Source organism: Delphinus delphis, chromosome 7 (genome assembly GCF_949987515.2).
Source record: "Delphinus delphis chromosome 7, mDelDel1.2, whole genome shotgun sequence".
In the NCBI taxonomy this organism is placed as follows: domain Eukaryota; kingdom Metazoa; phylum Chordata; class Mammalia; order Artiodactyla; family Delphinidae; genus Delphinus; species Delphinus delphis.
This window is the reverse complement of record NC_082689.1, coordinates 46,147,281-46,168,679: the sequence shown is the minus strand read 5'-3', so window position 1 is coordinate 46,168,679 and position 21,399 is coordinate 46,147,281.

The window sequence follows — 21,399 nt, the reverse complement described above, 5'->3', positions numbered from 1 at the left end:
AAAGAGTGTTCTTCCTATGTTTTCCTCTAAGAGTTTTACAATGTCTGGTCTTACATTTAAGTCTCTAATCCATTTTGAGTTTATTTTTGTGTATGGTGTTAGGGAGTGTTCTAATTTCATTCTTTTAAATGTAGCTGTCCAGTTTTCTCAGCACCACTTATTGAAGAGACTGTCTTTTCTCCATTGTATGTCCTTGCCTCCTTTGTCATAGATTAATTGACCATAGGTGCGTGGGTTTACCTCTGGGCTTTCTATCTTGTTCCATTGATCTATGTTTCTGTTTTTGTGCCAGTGTCATATTGTCTTGATTACTGTAGCTTTGTAGTATAGTCTGAAGTCAGGGAATCTGATTCCTCCTTCTCCGTTTTTTTCCCTCAAGACTGCTTTGGGTATTCAGGGTCTTTTGTGTTTCCATACAAATTTTAAGATTTTTTGTTCTAGTTCCATAAACAATGCCATTGGTAATTTGATAGGGACTGCATTGAATCTGTAGATTGCTTTGGGTAGTATGTTCATTTTCACGATATTGATTCTTCCAATCCAAGAACATCTGTTGGTATGATCTTTAATTTCTTTCATCAGTGTCTTATAGTCTTCTGCATACAGGTCTTTTGTCTCCTTAGGTAGGTTTATTTTAGGTATTTTATTCTTTATGTTGCAATGGTAAATGGGAATGTTTCCTTAATTTCTCTTTCAGATTTTTCATCATTAGTGTGTAGGAATGCAAGAGATTTCTGTACATTAATTTTGTATCCTGCTACTTTAGCGAATTCATTGATTACCTCTAGTAGTTTTCTGGTGGCATCTTTAGGATTCTCTATGTATAGTATCATGCCATCTGCAAACAGTTTTACTTCTTTTCCAATTTATATTCCTTTTGTTTCTTTTACTTCTCTGATTGCTGAGGCTAGGACTTCTAAAACTATGTTGAATAATAGCGGTGAGAGTGGACATCCTTGTCTTTTTCCTGATCTTAGAGGAAATGCTTTCAGTTTTTCACCATTGAGAGTGATGTTTGCTGTGGGTTTGTCATATATGGCCTTTATTATGTTGAGGTAGGTTCCCTTTATGCCCACTTTCTGGAGAGTTTTATCATAAATGAGTGTTGAATTTTGTCAAAAGCTTGTTCTGCATCTATTGAGATGATCATATGGTTTTTATTCTTCAGTTTGTTCATATGGTGTATCACATTGATTGATTTGCATATATTGAAGAATCCTTGCATCCCTAGGATAATCCCACTTGATCATTGTGTATGATCCTTTTAATGTGTTGTCGGATTCTGTTTGCTAGTATTTTGTTGAGGAATTTTGCATTTATATTCATCAGTGATATTGGTCTATAATTTTCTTTTTTTGTAGTATCTTTGTCTGATTTTGCTATCAGGGTGATGGTGGCCTCATAGAATGAGCTTGGGAGTATTCCTTTCTCCTCAATTTTTTGGAAGAGTTTGAGAAGGATGGGTGTTAGCTCTTCTCTCAATGTTTGATAGAATTCACCTGTGAAGCCATCTGGTCCTGGACTCTTCTTTGTTGGAAGATTTTTAATCACAGTTTCAATTTCATTACTTGTGATTGGTCTGTTCATATTTTCTATTTCTTCCTGGTCCTGTCCTGGAAGGTTATACCTTTTTAAGAATTTGTCCATTTCTTCCAGGTTGTCCATCTTATTGGCATAGAGTTGCTTGTAGTAGTCTCTTAGGATGCTTTGTATTTCTGCGGTATCTGTTGTAACTTCTTTTTCATTTCTAATTGTATTGATTTGAGATTCCCTCTTTTTCTTGATGAGTCTGGCTAATGGTTTATCAATTTTGTTTAACTTCTCATAAAACTCAGCTTTTAGTTTTATTGATCTTTGCTATTGTTTTCTTTGTTTGTATTTCATTTATTTCTGCTCTGATCTTTATGATTTCTTTCTTTCTGCTAACTTTGGGTTGTTTGTTCTTGCTCTAGTTCCTTTACATGTAAGGTTAGATTGTTTATTTGAGTTTTTTCTTGAGGTAGGCTTGTATAGCTATAAACTTCCCTCTTAGAACTGCTTTTGCTGCATCCCATAGATTTTGGATTGTCTTGTTTTCATTGTCATTTGTCTCTAGGTATTTCTTGATTTCCTCTTTAATTTCTTCAGTGATCTCTTGGTTATTTAGTAACGTAGTGTTTAGCCTCCATGTGTTTGTGTTTTTTATGTTTTTTCCCCTGTAATTCATCTCATAATGTGGTCAGAAAAGATTCTTGATATGATTTCAATTTTCTTAAATTTACTGAGGCTTGATCTGTGACCCAAGATGTGATCTATCCTGGAGAATGTTCCATGTGCACTTGAGAAGAAAGTGTAATCTGCTGTTTTTGGATGGAATGTCCTATAAATATCAATTAAATCTCTCTGGTCTATTGTGTCATTTAAAGCTTGTGTTTCCTCAGTAATTTTCTGTTTGGATGATCTGTCCATTGGTGTAAGTGAGGTGTTAAAGTCCCCCACTATTATTGTGTTACTGTAGATTTCCTCTTTTACAGCTGTTAGCAGTTGCCTTACGTACTGTGGTGCTCCTATGCTGGGTGCATATATATTTATAATTGTTATATCTTCTTCTTGGATTGATCCCTTGATCATTATGTAGTGTCCTTCCTGGTCTCTTGGAACATTCTTTATTTTAAAATCTATTTTATCTGATATAAGAATTGCTACTCCAGCTTTCTTTTGATTTCTATTTGCATGGAATGTCTTTTTCCATCCCCTCACTTTCAGTCTGTATGTATCCCTAGGTCTGAATTGTGTCTCTTATAGGCAACATATATATGGGTCTTGTTTTTGTATCCATTCAGCAAGCCTGTGTCTTTTGGTTGGAACATTTAATCCTTTCACATTTAAGGTAATTATGGATATGTATGTTCCTATGACTATTTTCTTAAGTGTTTTGGGTTTGTTTTTGTAGGTCCTTTTCTTCTCTTATGTTTCCCACTTAGGGAAGTTCCTTTAGCATTTGTTGTAGAGCTGGTTTGGTGGTGCTGAATTCTCTTAGCTTTTGCTTTTCTGTAAAGCTTTTCATTTGTCCATCGAATCTGAATGAGATCCTTGCCGGGTAGAGTTATCTTGGTTGTATGTTCTTCCCTTTCATCACTTTAAGTATATCATACCACTCCCTTCTAGCTTGTAGAGTTTCTGCTGAGAAATCAGCTGTTAACCTTATGGGAGTTCCCTTGCATGTTATTTGTCATTTTTCCCTTGCTGCTTTCAATAATTTTTCTTTGTCTTTAATTTTTGCCAATTTGATTACTATATGTCTCAGCATGTTTCTCCTTGTGTTTATCCTGTATGGGACTCGCTGTGCTTCCTGGACTTGGGTGGCTATTTCCTTTCCCATGTTAGGGAAGTTTTCGACTGTAATCTCTTCAAATATTTTCTCGGGTCCTTTCTCTCTCTCTTCTCCTTCTGGGACCCCTATAATGCGAATGTTGTTGCGCTTAATATTGTACCGGTGGTCTCTTAGGCTGTCTTCATTCCTTTTGATTCTTTTTTCTTTATTCTGTTCTGAAGCAGTGAATTCCACCATTCTGTCTTCCAGGTCACTTATCTGTTCTTCTGCCTCAGTTATTCTGCTATTGATTCCTTCTAGTGTAGTTTTCATTTCAGTTACTGTGTTGTTCATCTCTGTTTGTTTGTTCTTTAATTCTTGTAGGTCTTTGTTAAACATTTCTTGCATCTTCTCGATCTTTGCCTCCATTGTTTTTCTGAGGTCCTGGATCATCTTCACTATCATTATTCTGAGTTCTTTTTCTGGAAGGTTGCCTATCTCTACTTCATTTAGCTGTTTTTCTGGGGTTTTATCTTGTTCCTTCATCTGGTACATAGCTCTCTGCCTTTTCATCTTGTCTATCTTTCTTTGAATGTGGTTTTAGTTCCACAGGCTGCAGGATTGTAGTTCTTCTTGCTTCTGCTTTCTGCCTTCTGGTGGATGAGGCTATCTAAGAGGCTTGTTCAGGTTTCCTGATGGGAGGAACTGGTGGTGTGAAGAGGTTGACTGTTGCTCTGGTGGGCAGAGCTCAGTAATACTTTAATCTGCTTGACTGCTGATGGGTGGGGCTGGGTTCCCTCCCTGTTGGTTGTTTGGCCTGAGGCAACCCAACACTGGAGCCTACCTGGGCTCTTTGATGGGGCTAATGGCAGACTCTGGGAAGACTCACACCAAGGAGTACTTCCCAGAACTTCTGCTGCCAGTGTTCTTGTCCCCACGGGGAGCCACAGCCAGCCCCTGCCTCTGCAGGAGACCCTCCAACACTAGCAGGTAGATCTGGTTCAGTCTCCCCTGGGTTCACTGCCCTTTCCTCTGGGTCCCAATGTGCACACTACTTTGTGTGTGCCCTCCAAGAGTGGAGACTCTGTTTCCCCCAGTCCTGTTGAAGTCCTGCAATCAAATCCCAGTAGGCTTCAAAGTCGGATTCTCTAGGAATTCCTCCTCCCATTGCCAGACCCCCAGGTTGGGAAGCCTGACGTGGGGCTCAGAACCTTCACTCCAGTGGGTGGACTTTTGTCGTATAAGTGTTCTCCAGTCTGTGAGTCACCCACCCAGCAGTTATGGGATTTGATTTTGTTGTGATTGTGCCCCTCCTACCATGTCATTGTGGCTTCTCCTTTGTCTTTGTATGTGGGGTATCTTTTTTGGTGAATTCCAGTGTCTTCCTGTCAATGATTGTTCAGCAGCTAGTTGTGATTCTGGTGTTCTCACAAGAGGGAGTGAGAGCATGTCCTTCTACTCCGCCATCTTCGTTCAGGCTAGGGAAGAACCTTTTCTATTGTTTTTTATCTCTTTTATTTATTTGCTCTCTGATATTTATTATTTCCTTCCTTCTGCTGACTTTGGGTTTTGTTTGTTGTTCTTCTAATTCTTTTAGGTGGTTGGTTAGGTTGTTTACTTGAGGTTTTTCTTGTTTTTTGAGGAAGGCCTGAATCATTATGAACTTCCCCCTTGGAACTGCTTTTGCTACATCCCATAGATTTTTTAAGGTTGTGTTTTCATTGTCATTTGTCTCAAGGTATTTTCTGATTTCTTCTTTGATTTCATGATTGACCCATTGGTTTTTTTAGTAGCATGTTGTTTAGTCTCCATGTGTTTGGTTTTTTTCCTGTTTTTCTTTCTGTGGTTGATTTCTAGGTTCATACTGTTGTGATCAGAAAGATCCTTGAAATAATTTCTATCCTCTTGAATTTGTTGAGGCTTGTTTTTTGACCTAGTATGTGTTTTCTCCTAGAGAATATTCCATGCATGCTTAAAAAGAATGCGTATTCTGTTTTTGTTTGTTTGTTTGTTTGTTTTGTTTTGGATGTGGTGCTGTATAGATATCAATTAAGTCCAGCTGGTCTGTTGTGTCATTTAAGATCTCTGTTGCTTTATTGATTTTCTGTCTGGAAGATCTGTCCATTGATGTGAGTGAGGTGTTAGAATCTCCTACTATCATTGTATTCCTGTCAATTTCTCCCTTTATCTCTGTTAATATTTGTTTTATATATTTAGATGCTCCTATATTGGGTGCATATATGTTAATGAGCATAATATCCTCTTCTTGTATTGATCCCTTTATCATTATATTATGTCCTTCTTTGTCTTTATGGACTTTGTTTTAAAGTCTATTTTGTCTGATATGAGTATTCTTACCCCCACTTTGTCATTTCACTTGCATGAAATATTTTTCCATTCACTCATTTGCAGTCTGTGTGTGTCTTTCACCCTGAAGTGAGAGTCTTATAAGCAGCATATTGTAGGTACTGGTTTTTTTGGGTTTTTTTATTCAATTTTCTACTCTGTGTCTTTTGATCAGAGAATTTAGTCCATTGACATTTAAAGTAATTATTGATAGGTGTGTATTTATTTCCATTTTAAACCTTCTTTTCCAGTTGATTTTATAGTTCTTCTTTGTTCATTTCTTCTTTTTTTTTCAATTTATGGTTTGATGGTTTCTTTTGTATTATGCTTGTGTTCCTTTCTTTTTGGTTTTTGTGAACCTTTTATATTTTTGATTTGTGGTTACCCTGGTTTTCATGTATGTTGACCCATAACTATATCTGCTTGCTTTAAACTGATAGTCATATAAGTTCAAACACATTCTAAAAGATCTACATTTTTTTACTCTCCCTCCCCACCACATTTTGTGATTTTGGTGTCCTATTTTACACCTTCATGTTTATCCTTTTGCTGTTATAATTCAAATACATTTTCAATCTCCTTCTGTTTCTTGTCTCCTTCTGGAACCCCTATTAAGCATAGGATGGCACACTTTATATTATCCCATAGATCTTGTATGTTGCTTTCATTTTTTTTCCTTTGTCTCTCTGTCTGTTGTTCTGATTGGGTGATTTCCATTATTCTATCTTCCAGATCACTTATTTGTTCTTCTGCATTATTTAGTCTGCTATTCATTGTTTCTAGATTGGTTTTTATCTTGGCAATCGAGCTGTCTAATTTTGATTGGTTCATCTTTATAGTTTCTAGTTCCTTGTTACAAGTGATCTGCATTCCTATCAATAATCTTTCTTAATTTCTTTAGCACTTTTATTACCTCCTTTTTGAACTTGGGGTCTAGTAGACTGGTAAAGTCTGTTTCATTATTTGTTCTTTCAGGGGATTTCTCTTGTTCTTTTAATTGGGAGTAGTTCCTCTGCTTTTTCATTTTACTTATCTTTCTCTGTCTCTGTGAATTTAGGAGTAACAGTTATCTGCTGTGGTTTTTAAGGGCTGTTTTTATGTGAGAGCATCCTAATGTAGACTATGTGAGTCCAGTATTTTTTGTGTGAAGGCTGGTTTTGGTATAGATGCCAATCATGTCTTTCCTCAGAATGTGCTGGCCATTATCACCTTGATAGGTGGTATGATTGGTGTTGTGGTGTCCAGAGCTTGCGTTGTATGTTGAACAGGGCCTCCTCTTTGCTCTGTGGCTGTCACAACCCTGTCGGGGGTGGGATCTGCCCACAGTTGTTGGAGTAGACACCCTGAGGGTTGGGTTTGATAAGTCTCCCTCGTCCTTGAGTATGTGCCCTGTCCTGCCTAGAAGTGTGGTCAGGCAGTAATTGCCAGCACCAGTCTCTCTCTGCCTTAGTTGCTAGCAAGCCAGCATGTGCACACTCCTCACAGGCAGAGTCCAGGCCCCTCCAGCCCCTCTAACCTCTCTATCCATCCCAGTGGATCTCCCAGCAGGCAAGATGTCTCCCCAGGGTGAGGACCTGTCCATGTGGACCTTCCTTCCTTCAGAGATTCCCTCCCAGGAATGCCAGTCCCATTCTGATGCTTTTTTTCCCCTGTCCTACCAGGTTTGTGGAGATCTTTCTTGCAGCTTTGGCTGTATAACAGATTTTCTGCCAGTTTCCAGTTGGTTTTCTGTGAGAATAGTTCCACATGTAGATGTATTTTTTGATGTGTTTGTGAGGGAAGGTGAGCTCCACCTCTTCCTACTCTGCCATTCTTGATCCTCCCTCCTGGCTTGGGCCTTTCTATTCCTGTTGATATCAATCACTTGAAGTGAGCCATCCTGGAAGGGATGCAACCTTGGGCCAGGCAGATCTCTGCTTCTGAGGCAATCCTTGAAGGGACTGGTGACTGACAGCTGTCTCCCAACATACTTCTATGAAATCAGACAAAATGCTCCTCCTTGAAGAGGGATCATTCAGTGCAGAAGGACTTGTCATATGTCATCACACCCATTTTTCATTGAATAAGAATCATCAAAATGAATGAACGAATGTGCTTTTACATAGCTGCTGGCAACTTAGTTATTGATATGATTTATCATAAGTGGGTGGAATCTTTTGCTAAGGTATGAATACATTATGTTAAATGCCACAAAAACACCTGTGTTATTCTTTGAAGTAAAATGTTTAAAAGCTTATTTTTCATGCTTTATACCTGATGAGTTGAAATTGGCTTGAGATTAATGATTTGTAGCAATGTACCATGGAGTAGGAGTAAAGATACTACATAGAATCAATAAACACTATAAATGGAATTGAAAATGGAAGATTAATATACACAAACATATGGGGTGATGGTAAACTATAAAAAAGAGTTATAATTATGTTGCATTTCATTTGTATAATCAAAATTCCTGTGATTAACTTTTTATCTTCTTTTTCCAAAGGTAAGGCTTTTAATCTTCTAATTAGGATATTCTAAGCAGCTAAGCAAAGAAATAATTATTGGCAAGCAAAAAATAATTAAGGAATAGAGTATGTTTTAAAACTGTCATGTTGAAGATTTATTTTCAATATGCATTATTACTTCTATGATAAAGTATATACTCAAATGCTGATGATTAAGAGTAATATTGATAATACTTATAGGAATTTTATGTTAATAAAAACGCCAAACAAGACTCTACTTCCTTAAATGCTTGAATATTTAAAATATTTTATAGATGGTTATGCTAGAGAAGATCATTTTTAACAGGAATGAATGCATCAGATGGTATAAATATGTGATGTATTAAAAGTCAGTATGCTATGGGAAAGAAACTTTGAAATAATGATCTGAAGTTCTAACAGAAATAATTTATACAAATATGCAAGCCTGAATACTGATGGTAGCAAATATAGAAAGCCATACTTGTCTCTTTTTTTCCTGACCTGAAGTCACTTTTTTTTTTTTTTTTTTTTTTTGTGGTACGCGGGCCTCTCACTGTTGCAGCATCTCCCATTGTGGAGCACAGGCTCCAGACACGCAGACTCAGCGGCCATGGCTCATGGGCCCAGCCGCTCTGCGGCATGTGGGATCTTCCCAGACCAGGGCACAAACCCGTGTCCCCTGTATCGGCAGGCAGACTCTCAACCACTGCACCACCAGGGAAGCTCCTGAAGTCACTTTTAAAGTCAAATAATCTTAGAATGGTGAAACTGTGCTGCTATCATGAGTTTAACTTCACATTTGTTTTCATCATCTCTTCTACCACAAGACTGATGTTTATGACTGAGTGTAAGTGGCATAGATGGATAAAAAGTCTGAGGTAACTTTCTAACGTATCTTCCTACCTCTAGTTTTTTTCCTATCTCCATTCTTTACTCAAATGGCTTGGAGTCATTTCAGTTTATTAATTTATTCCTTCATTCACACATTCATTTTTTTGACATTCTCTGTGCACCTGTACAGAGTGTCAGCTGTATGCTAGAGCTACACTGTCCTATGTAGCTATTTAAATTTAAATTAGTCAATAAATAAATAAAATTAAGAATTCAGTTCTCTAGCCACATGAGTCACAATTCAAGTGCTCAGTGGCTACATGTGGCTAGGGATATTGTATCGGTGAGCAAAGATACAGAACATTTCCATTACCATAAAAAGTTCTATTCAGTGCCTAGTAATGCATTGATAAACGTTGAAATTGCTGCCTTGGAGTTCACTGATCATTTGAAGAAAATATGATACAGACATCTTTAAAGTACTGTTGGATAACAAAGAATAAGCACCTAAATGAATCTGAGAGGGATACGAGATCAATAAAATGATGCCTGAATTGGAATTGGCTGGGTGCTGAGGGGTTGAGGAGAAGGCATTCTAGGCACAGGGAACATCTTTTGCAATGCTCTTGGACAAGGCCTCCTCAAAAAATGTATCATACTTTAAAGGATGTGCAAATAATTTGAAATGGTTAGAATGTAAAGTGATCTTTGATGAGATTCTCTAAACAGATCTCATTTGTGCATGTGTGTGTGTGTGTGTGTGTGTTTCATCTGTAAAAGAGGAATAAAAATACCAAACTCTTAAGGTTTTTAAGATTTAACTATTTTTAATATGTGAAGCACTTAGAAAAGCTCCTGGCACTAACAAGAACTTATAAATATTAACAATTAGTATTATTAGCATTATTATATTTTCATTATTATTTTAGACGATTGGAAGTATGATCTAGGACTTATTACAGAGTTAGAATCAGAGGGTACACTTCTGATCAGAACATTGCACTCAGTGATATTTAGGAAAAGTATTAAACTGATAATATTCTGACCCTTCTCTTTCTATTTTTGGGTTCAAGTAGTGGGAAAAGCAAGGCACTGCTTCTAGAAATGCTGTGGGGAGGGGATGGGAAATTAGAAGCAGTAAAGGAGGAATGAAAGTTAACTTTGAGTACATAGAGCCAGAATATTTCCTGATTTTTGCATGTGGGTTTTTAACTTTTAACTTAAAATTATTTTCTGTTTTTGAACTTGACTTGGTAAGAAAAACATAGCAGAATTATGATGTTAAAAGAAAACTGTGCATCTCCTTTTTTTTCCCTGGCCCACCAGAATTGAGGTAAAAAAATAAACAAAAAAGAAAAAAGTGCCAAGAATATCCTTAGACAACTGTTTTTATAAGAATTCCAGTTGACTTTTTCAGGCTTGAAAGGTTTGGTGGCTGAGAGTCAACCAAGAATCAAGCATCTTAAATGTTTATTCAGATTGAACTTTTGAACCATCTTATGGTGTTCTTTTACTACTACACAGTAATGATAGAAACCAATCCTTTTTTTTTTTTTTTAGTAAGGTAAATATCATGTAGTTCATTTTTTAAAACAAATTTACTTCTCTTTATAATTCTAAAATCATTTCATTTCATCTAGTTTTAAAGTGACCAATTTAAGTAATTAAGCTATTTTGCTTAGTGATATAACTTCAATAATACATAAACTGTTCTGTCCTCAAGAAGCGTATCTTATAAATGTTTGTAGATATTATTTTATTTTTTTTTGGTAAATAATTACAATGAAGTAGTTGGTTCTATTTTTGGTTCATTGAAAATATGAGGGTTCTGATTTTATATACAAACTAATTTTAGAGAGAACAAAAAGCTTTGAATTTTCCTTTTGCCTAAATTGTTGGCAATAATTTTATATATCATACTATAGTTGAAGCTACCTTAGCAATTATTCCAATCATATTCCCCCAGGTCACAACCCAGAAATTATAAATCAGAATCTGTGGGAAATGGAACCTGGTCCTGTGCATTTTTAAAAAGTATCACAAGTAAAACTGATGGGCAACCTTTTAGAGCAATAATTTTTAACCCCAAGACATTAATGTCATTTCTGGATGGTAGGAGGAGCACTAAAAACTATTTTTATAAATATATAAGATAAAATTGAAAACAAAAATATTTATATATACCCTAATCTTAATGCAATTTATATAATAAAATAATATATATTTCAGAATATAAATCTTAGGTGACAGTAGTACGTGAGATGACATATTACATTTGTCAAATGTCCTGTACTTATGATGAATAAGTTTGGATTTGAGACAAACAAGGCAATATTCAACTGAGAAGTGTTGACTTTTCAAAGGTCTTAACATTTTAAAATAAATAGTTAATAAGTATAAATAAAAGTAATTGTGAATGTAAAACTTTAAAATACAGACTGATATAGATTTTTGTTACGTTGACTCAGTCTCTCAGAGCAGCATTGATTTAATTTTCCAAAACAATAAAATTAGAAAAGTTTTGAATAAAATAAATAACAAGCTACTCTCAATATATAGAGTAACTAGATTTCTAGAAAATTGAAAAATGTTAAAAACTGCTTTGTGTTTGCATCTAAAATTAAGTTACAGAATTATTTTCTCTGATTATTCATGTTTCATCTACATTTGAAAGTCCTGTGGGAAAACAGAAAATAATTTTGTGGGAATATCTTGAGCATTGAAACTTATATCCCTGCTACGGAATGACTAAGTGATAAGGTTAGGCCTCATATCATTTGTGTTAACTGAAAAGACTCCACAGATTTTCCAAAATGTTCCGTGGAGCCAGTGCCACCCACTCTGAGATCTCTACTTCTTTAAAAGTAACCTGGCTGTGGATTGTCATACTCTTTTTTTTCTAGTAACCAACACTAAAGTCAACGTTTTCTCTGGGATCCTTAGGAAGCTTTTGCTAATTTAGGATGTGTCAAACCAGATGACTGATCTCCAGATTGCAAATTACTCTAACTTGACACAGCCAGTATAGTATACACTATTGGAGCTCCATTCATATCCCTTTGGAACCCACAATTCCTTTATATGTCAATGATGTCCTTCTTTCTGTCTGAGAACTCTTTCTAGACCCATACACTTTAAAGGCGGAAACTGACTTACACTAGGTCCTTAGTGATTGTCACTCATTCATTGACAGAAGTGAATTGAAGGATAAATGTCCTAGCTCTCTTGAATCTTGGATCAGACAACTCGGGCATGTAGCAGAGGTGTCCCTCAAAACTGAGCTCCAGTTACCTTCAATGGTAACCTGGCTAATTAAAGCACATTTTAATACTTTTATTTTCATCCTTATTTTACTTCCCACTCCTTTACTGATCCTTTCTATAGTTAACTTGCAATCAAGTATTTTTCTTGGAGTGCACATCTAGGGAACTCAGGGTGAAAGATGGGATTCTGGAATTAGATCACTTGCTGCCCAGATGTCAGTGAAGACCCCCTTGCTGGTGGTAACGGAGGTGATAATAATCCATAGCATTCTGTACAATGCAATTACTAGCATGGATTAGGATATAACACAGGTGGAAGGTTAGCAGCGGTTTACGCAATAGCCCTAGTGCTTGAAAGAATGACTACGATGGTTTGTTATAGAGATTGTGTTGTTGGTGATTATTAACATCACAGAAGTCCCAAGAAAGTAAGTAAAAGACATATATTAGCAAATCAAATAATTTAGAGTACAGTACGAAACCCAGAAAATGTCCTTGGCAGCACTTTAGAAAATCCTTATCTTCCATAGCTGGAGGTAAGTGTGTGTTGAAAATCAGTCTTAATTTTAAGAGGAATTTACCTCATAGGAAGCTTAACTTATAGCCATAACAGGTCTCTCATGTTGAAACCTGAGCCCTGGTAAGGAAAGGATGAGACCTTGAAGCCAGGGTATTTGGGTGGAGCCGCCAGAGATCTTTAAATGCCTAGGTATCCCTGGACACTTAAAGCAGGCTGTGGAGATTCCATCCTTGTTAGAGGAACACAGCCTCATGCTACTTGGAGGTTATGGAAAGGCCTCACTGAAGTTAATGCCTTGAAAAATGATTTGTGGCTTCCTTTGATGTGTCTCCACCTCCACTTATTGCTTCTAGACCAATAAGTAAGGTCAAGTCTCACCAGAACTCGAGTGGAAAAGTGCAGTTCCTGCAATGGAAAGAAGATTATACAACAAAGGACCTACAGGTCCAGGCTCATATGTACTGGCAGGAATCTGAAGAACATGCTAGAAAATGGATTTTGAGGATGTTAGACCAGGGAAGGTGAAACAAAGGCTGATAGGAAATTGTTTGTTTGTACAGGAACACTCATGCATCATTTAACATTTAAAAATGCATGAGGGCTTCCCTGGTGGCGCAGTGGTTGAGAGTCCGCCTGCCAATGCAGGGGACACGGGTTCGTGCACCAGTCCAGGAAGATCCCACATGCTGCGGAGTGGCTGGGCCCGTGAGCCATGGCCACTGAGCCTGCGCGTCCGGAGCCTGTGCTCCGCAACAGGAGAGGCCACAACAGTGAGAGGCCCGCGTACCACAAAAAAAAAAAAAAAAAAAAAAAAAAAATGCATTAAGAATACTGGAGATAGGCATAATATGTTTCAAGAAATTGTTCCTTGAAGCTTAAAAGCACCAAGTAAATGAGGCAGAAGCATCAGAACTACTTATGCAGAGCACTGAGAAAGCAGGCAGAAGGCTCAGAAAAGTGAGCATGTTAAAATAGATTTATTATATAAGACCAGAAAAACCACCAGCTGACAATGTACTAGAAAGGCACAAGGAACAGTCTCTTCCATGGAGAAATAAAATTAAGTTAATAGAATGACATCATCTTCATTGAGAAAGTCAGTAACATCTATCTGCTGTACCCTCTATTTTAAAAGGTGTATTAATGGAAATAAAATCAGGAATTAATCTACTTGTTGAGGTAATGATGTAAATTAATGAATAGGTCACTGTTATTTAAGAATAAAATATGAAAATGTCAGAAATGTTCTTGGAACAACATTTTAAATCTGTATCAGTGCAGTTATTTATTGATTCTAAATAATAAAACTAAGAGTATAAACATTCAGTTAGGTCAAACTAAATATTTTAAATGATGTAAGTCAATTATCTAAAAATACATAATGCATTAGGACATACTTTCAGAAAAATTAAAGCTGTCTAAGAAGCAAAAATTATGAATTATAACTAAAGAGATTGGAGAATATTTTCCAATAATTATTAACTAAAGATAAATTAATTTTCGCAAAACAGATTTCATCCATGTTCATATGTCTATAGATCACTACACATTCAACATACATCTTTTAAGTTTTCTAGATGAATTATAGATATCAATAATGTTTCATGCAAAGTTTTACACATAAGTTTTTTTTTATACATAAGTTTTTTTATTAATCCAATAAGAAATTATTAATTACAGTTTGATTTGTTTTTTTTTAATTCAATGATACTTGTTTACATTTATTGAATGTTTACCATGTGCCAGGCTCTTTGTTAAATTTTACATCGATTTCCTTATTTAATCCTCACACTAACCCAGTGACATAGGCATTATTATTACGTTAAAAAATTTAGAAACAGAAAATGAGACTAAGAAGGATGAAGTAATTTGCCTAAGATCATATAGGAGCTAGTGACTAATCTGGGAGTTGAATTTATAAATCTGACTCCAGTATCAGTACATTTAGCTATTCTGATGGTTATAAAAGTATATAATCAATGACATAATAGCTATGTATATATTACACTTTCCAAAATCACTGCAGTATAAAAATTATTCATACAACAATTTTGTATGGTTTATATGCTAGATTTTTTCCACTTATGTTTCACATCACATAAATTTGACTTTCAGAGTAACAAATAAATCAAACAACCAACAGGAGCCCAGAGGACCACTGGCACAACAATTGAGTCTTCCCTTTCCTATAGGCCCACAATCAAAATCCTTAGGTCCTTTCTTTGCTTTTCCACTTCTCATTTCTCATTAAAATCACTGTAGTTTGGGCTTTTTTATCTGCCACCAACTTCCTTTAACAGATTCCTACCATTTCTCTTGCATCAATCAACCATATCTATTAGAGTTAAGCAATAACAACAAAAACAACAAAACACTGCTATCCCATGACACTCCTATGCTTGTAAACCTCATGGGCTTCTGAAACACATGCCCACTTCTTAGCCTGCTATGAGGGCCTGGAGATTTCCCTCCCCTAGTTCCCACCATGTCCCAACTCACTCTCTGCCTGGGCACTGGATGTTTGCTCCTTGCCTCTGCCATGGGTTTGCTCAAGGCATTTGTCCCACCTGGAATGTGCCCCTCTTTTCTAAGAGTATGCAAATTTTACCCTTTCTTCAGCTCTTGATTAAACCTCTCCCCACAAAGAGTCGTCATTTCATGTTAAGCTATAGACATTTTTTTTCATTAATTATGCTTACAATAACATTTTATTTAGGTTATTACTTCAGTCAAATGATTACAGATTCTTAGAAATGGAAGGAAACTGAGAGATTATTTAGTTCCATACATATTTAATATGAGGGAACTACCATTGTAAAGCAATTATACTCCAATAAAGATATTAAAAAAAAAAAAAGATGAGGGAACTGAGGTGCCCAGTATAGCACTACTTAGGTTTATATTTTAATACACCGCTTTCTTATTTCCAAATACATACCTTTATTGTTTTTACTCTCTGGGCAAATAATAGTTACCAAATAGTTACTGATTGGTCTGTGTTTGCACAACATAAACTTAAATTTCTTCCTAGGCTAGTGTATATTAGAGTTATATTGGAGGGCTTGTAAACTCACAGTTTGTTGGGCCCTATTCCCCAAATTTCTGTTTTTGTAAGTTTGTGGTAGAGTCTGAGAATTTGTCTTAAACAAATTCCCAAGTGATGTTGAAGTTGCTGATGCAGGGGTCAGGCTTTGAGAACAACTGGCTTAGACTATTAACTGACAAATATAACAGCTTATCATAGAAAAGCATAATACCTCTGTCCTAGGTATTTCTTTTCTTTATATTTTTAAATTTAATATATTCTTGTATAATAGCAGGAGGAAAAATACAACACATTTGCTTTGTGTTATTTTGATTTTAGATTTACCTGACTCATCATATATAAAACATATTTTTTCCTTTTGAAAATTACTATATCAATGGATTTATACGCACTATTTTTGTAATCTTGGTAATTGAGGTGTTCTTTTTTATTTACATTAGCAATAAAAAAAGTTTTATTCAACTTTAATAAAATATTTCTCTTCCTAGGTTAGAAAAAGAAGAATAAAAAAGAATGTCTAGATAAAGGTCATTTATCAGAACCATTTACCAATTAGTTCTTCATTCCTCACTACTGAGAGAAATCTGCCAATAGAATGGAATATCATATCTCTCAGGACTTTCTCAGATTTACAAAGCCCAGTCACAGCAATGCATAAATGAATGGTCTAGCAGAAAGGACCTCAAATCATATGAAGAGAATGGCCATCCCTGGAATTTTTCATGGCTAATGTACCAAATTCATAACACTTTTGTCACCTATTCTTATTAAAATTAATACATAGAAATTGTGAAGTCCCTGTACATCTCTAAAGCAAACTATTCATCCTTAAACAGCAAAGTTATTAGGCAGTTATACATGCATTCTAGCACTATTCCTAGAAAATCTGTATCTGGCATCTGTTATTTATGATTATTTTCTGCATGTGTTCAGATTGCTTTAGATGTGCCATTGTAAATATAACCAAAGGTTTTTATCTCAATAGCACTTCTTGGAGCAAATAATGTTTGACAAGGAAGCTGGCAAATTCAGATCCTGCATCTGCACAAACACTGGAGGTATGAGATTCATTTATCTATACATTTTATACCTAACACATGCATAACAATAGAATAGGAAGAAAAATATTTAAAGAAAATGTAAGAAATTTATATATAGTGTATACCTCAATTTCATTATGAAGTAAATTCGAAGCTTCTGTACAAACATCTGTTGATTGCCAGCTCCCAGAATACCAATGGGACAACCTATTGAAAAGTAAAGCTGAGATTATTGCTTATCATAGTAAAGAAGAATACTACCTTAATAAAATCTTAGTATCATATCAGGGAAGGAAGTACAAAGACTAGATACTGAGATTTTGAAGTTCCTTCTAAGGCAGGTCTTTCAAACATAGAGACTTGGTTAGGATTGGGTAAGGATCATGACATAATAGTCTAACATTGGTGGACATAGGAGGGTAAAGATACTGAGGCAAGGAGTCCAAAGAGTCTTGGAGTGTAAATTGTTGTTTGTTGCTTTTCTATTGGAGAGTTTATGGATCTTTCAGGAAATTCCTGATATAAACAGTAAAGTAACTTACCTTTTTATCTTCCTGGACAAATGTTTTCTGGAATTGTAAAGTTAAATTGGTGAAGATAATGGAACACTAAAGTCATGTTAATCTAGAGTATGCTGTGTAATTGTTTTGATTCTCAAATCACTGCTAAATGAAGGATGACACTCCATCTCTGAAGAATATTGCCTCTTAACTGGTACTTCAACTGTGCCTTCTATGAGTCTGTCTGCCTCTGGTGCAGGATACAATATGAATAGAGGATCCCATGGTCATGGGCTCATTCCTATATTGCTTTTGTTTTATGATGTGGGTCCTTTGGTCAAATGATATTTTCTGTGAGATTCCAAGTCTGTAGATCAGACATCATGTAATCACTCATGGTTAGTAGTGCTTGCTGACACTGTGGACAGAAAAGGCACGTTCATATTAGGGAGTTGTAACTATTCTCGTTAGAACAAATCACTGGCCTTTCCAAGGTGAAAGGAGACTTATGTAACTGACTTGCACCCAAGTAACCAAGTTGGTCTATGCGAGGAATGGTGCCATATTTAGGGCTCAGTGCTGGTTTCTGTTACTGGAAGATTCGGCATTCAGAGTCACCTTAGTTAAATCAGCTTTTGTAAGTAGGAGCCCATGCTGTTAAGCCCATGTGTAGCATCAACCTCTGTCAATGTGGTCAGTCTGTACACGTACTGATTGTGCCAGTTCCATGGTGACTGATGGATGAAGTTTGGGTAACATCAACTGGCCAAGCTTTCTGGTTTATTTGGTTATTCAGTGCCTCTTTCACAATGAATATGTTCTGGTAAATGTTAATATGTGATATAGAAATCTTCACACTCTTTGTCTACAACCACACACTTCTACCCAAGAATTCTTTGTCCCTAATTTTCCATTCCCTTTTCCTCCAGACCACTCACAAAACAGCCAGGCCATTGATGACTGCCCACAAATTTACATATTCACCTCAAATCACTTCTTCTATACTAAGTGGATGACCAGATACACTACAACTCTTTCTACTGTCCATCAAGGTCACCATGTGACTATAACGCAGTTGCCATCCATTTTTGGCTTGCATGGATGCAAGAAAACGTATATGTGAATCAAGTTTGGGCTTTTTCATCCTCCTTTAGCTGGTTATACAGAACCCCCTTATGACTATAGGTTATAACAAATAAAGGACTCTGTGTAAATACAGTGCATGATATGGGAATTCTGGCCATCTGCTCATGCAGTTTATTTGTGCCTCTTCTGGTCCTACCCAGACTCCATCTCACGTACCCTGCTGTTGAGCCTCTTCAGTTTTTTGACTTGGGAGAAAACCAAATGCAGCTCACAAAGGGCATTTCTGGAAACACGGTTAAGTGTTTTGTCTCTACTAAGACTTAGTAACAGGCCAGGAGCTGTTTTTCAGAAAACATATTCCCCACTATGAATGACATAGTCTTGCTCTAAACCCCCAGGAGTCTGCATTGTAATTCTCCCACTGAGGTTTTCTATCAAAATACACAGCATCATTTCCCACCACTGACATGTCCATCACCTTAGGTCTGGTAGACCGTATGGCCCTAGCAGCAGGACTGCGTGCATGGGAGCTTTGACCTGCTGCCGAGCCCTTTTCTACTCCAGGCCTAACTCAAGTTTGGCAGCTTTGCATTTCATCCAGTATTTCTAGGTGTGGGACATGTTGCCTCCACAACAAAAAGAGGCCTACAAGGTGCTATGCTTCTTTTTTAATGGTAGATGATGTAACACAGCCATCAAATATTTGGCATGGAAAATGGCTAAAGAACATCATCAGTGGCATCAGGAATTGTGAGTTTTTAAAATTTTTGTAAGGACAGAGATTGGCAAGAAATGGAGAGAAGACATCTTGTACATGAGTTCAGGATCAACACTTCCAGAATTTATGAAATATTATTCTAAGCGTTCTAAGTGTGGGCACATTTGGTGCCACCTCTCCTGTGTAGTATGTTATGGAGTGGGGCCCAAAGATTTATCAAAGTAATTTATATCCATTTGTAAAATTAGAAATGAAAGCCTCAGCTAGTTCTGATATTAGACCTGATTCCTCAGAGATGGGGGGGTGTGTGCGTTTGTGTGTGTATGTGTGTGTGTGCATGTGTGTATCAGAGACAGAAAGAGAGATACAGGTTTTTAGCAGAAAATAGTGTCTGTTTTATAAGGAAGACAATAGTTCTGTGGGCAGCAGAAACTAAGTAGGAAATCCCATTCAGAAAGGAAACCATAGTTTACTCTTGGCTTTTGTTGCTCATGATTTTCCTCTTTAGTCCCCTGCCTCTTCCTAGCCCTATTATTCACTAACATCTGGCCACTAATATTCTCAAATGTAGCAAAAGCACATATTATTACCTTCGACTTTCTCATCCTCTTAAGCATCTGAGCAGTAAATATGGCATGATATTAAGCCACTGCTGTAGGAAAGGAATTGACTCAGTCTCTCCCAATTACAGCATAGATATCTGGCTGTATACCAGTGCATTCATTTCCTATAGCCACTTTAACAAATTACTACAAACTTAGTGGCTAAAAACAACAAAAACTTAATCTATTACTCTGGAACTCAGAATCGAAAATCAATCTCACTGGTCTAAAGTCTAGGTGTCAGTGGAGTGGTTTGTCTTTGAGATTCTAGTTGACAATCTGTTTCCTTGCCTGTGCAAGGTTACCTATTTTCCCTGGTCTTATGACTCCGTATGTGGCAAAGACATGGATATATTTAGGGGTAATTATTCAGCTTACTACAACCAGTTATGAGCAAAATTGTTCAAGGGCTCCTTCATTTACCTGTATTCCAGTCTCTGCTCATAATAATTGATTCATCTGTAACCATCTCTTTAGATTGGGAGAGATGCTTTCTAATTAAACACAAGCCCTATAAATCAAAAGTAGGAAAACATATGCAAAATGTTGGATAAGTATCCGGTGTTGGATATTATGAATGGAAGAACATTTTAGAGGTTTCATCCTTAGTTACCTTTCTAATTCATTGACTTTAAGAGAGTGATATGAAGAATGGAAATACAGTGACTAGTTAGGAGTCATTTTCCTCAAGTGATGAAGTAAATTTCAGTTATTATGAGCATCCAAATTAGTAGCTAAAGATAAAATGTTCCATGTCTTCTTTCTATTATTAATCAATTTTCTGACTAATAATAATTTTATTTGTCCTTCATAATGTTCTCTAATAGTACATGAAAGTGTATATTGTGCTAAGTATAGAAAGATTATACTAGCATAAAATACAGATAAGTCAGACAATTTAAGAAGATAAGATTAGCATACTAAATTCCTCTAGGATTTGAAATAGCATTAAATTTATATTCAAAATATTATTCATATTTTAATATTGCAGAACTATAATACCTTCTTATTTATACCTTTAATATTTTCAAGATTGCTAATACATGGTCCATTAATAGAAACAAAGTGGTAAAAAAACAGCATTGAAAAAAGGCAAAATATAAAACCTGGCTATTTTAGTATACTGAATGAATAAGTGAATGAATGAATATCAGTACAAAGGAATTTGCGTCACTTTAATGTGAACAAAAGGAAAGGTAATATATATGTATATATGCCTGCCTTTATTTCCTTTTTAGAATTGTAGCTTGAATATTTAAGAAGCATTGTTTCACTATACTGGCAAACATTAATATGCTGAAGTTCATAGAATGCGTCATTTCATTTCATAGTGACCTGGTATTATTCTATAATTTACCATGGTAAAGATTGCTAGATGATTACCAGATCCATTCCCTATTTAAGTTATGAACAAATTGAGCTATTTTTCCTAACTTTCCTTTTGGTTAGGCATAGTCAAATGACTCAGTTCTAGCCAATGGAATGTGAACAAAGGTATATAACTTCCAGCAGAGGTATATCACTTCCAAGCCTTCTACATGGGATTCTTTATCCACTTTCCTCTTTAGTTGGCCTCATGCAGATGGGCAAAATGATCTTGGAAGCCATATGTTGATGATGGTACAGCAGCAAGATGGGAAGAATATGTGTCCTATCTTAGAGAAGAGCCATTCACAATCAGAACTTT